The sequence below is a fragment of the Manis javanica genome, chromosome 4 (assembly GCF_040802235.1).
Source record: "Manis javanica isolate MJ-LG chromosome 4, MJ_LKY, whole genome shotgun sequence".
NCBI classification, from domain to species: domain Eukaryota; kingdom Metazoa; phylum Chordata; class Mammalia; order Pholidota; family Manidae; genus Manis; species Manis javanica.
The window spans coordinates 104,094,463-104,095,092 of NC_133159.1; positions in this window are offsets into that span (position 1 = coordinate 104,094,463).

Sequence of the window (630 nt, forward strand, 5' to 3'; positions counted from 1 at the left end):
GATCTTGTCCAAATGTCACCTATTCTTACCTTGGCTACTTGTTAGGTGCTTCATATTGTACTTTGCACATTCCACTATTGCAACCCTTACTATAACGTGTTACATTTATTTACTTATTTACATGTCTCTCTCTACATATAGATTGTACATGGCTCCAGGCAAAAAACTGAATACTTGGTACTGGGCTTGGTATATAGCAGCATCTCAATAAACATTTGTTGGATGGATGGATGGACGATGGACCAAAGACAAATGGATGAAAATAGAGGTGGAAAAATTAATAGATGCCGTATCAGAGTAAAAACTCTCCAGATCACTAGTCAGTAAAAACAGACTTCTGGTTGAATAAGGTCTGACACTTGAAGATGTCAGGAAAGTTAGGAATGGAAATCAATGTCCTAAATAAATCTTTATATCTATTGTTACATTATCCTTGCTCATTTTCCTTGGAATCTTGGATCTAGTCCTCTTCTGATAGATTTTAAGATTTTGCACTTCTAGACAGATTTTGTTCTTCTCTGGCCTGTTTCCCAGACTTCATGCCTCTGTGACTCAGCATCACAGTCAGCAGAGCTCCGTGCACTTGCTAGAACCTCACTCCCTGGAATTTCACTGCTGGATCACAGAACT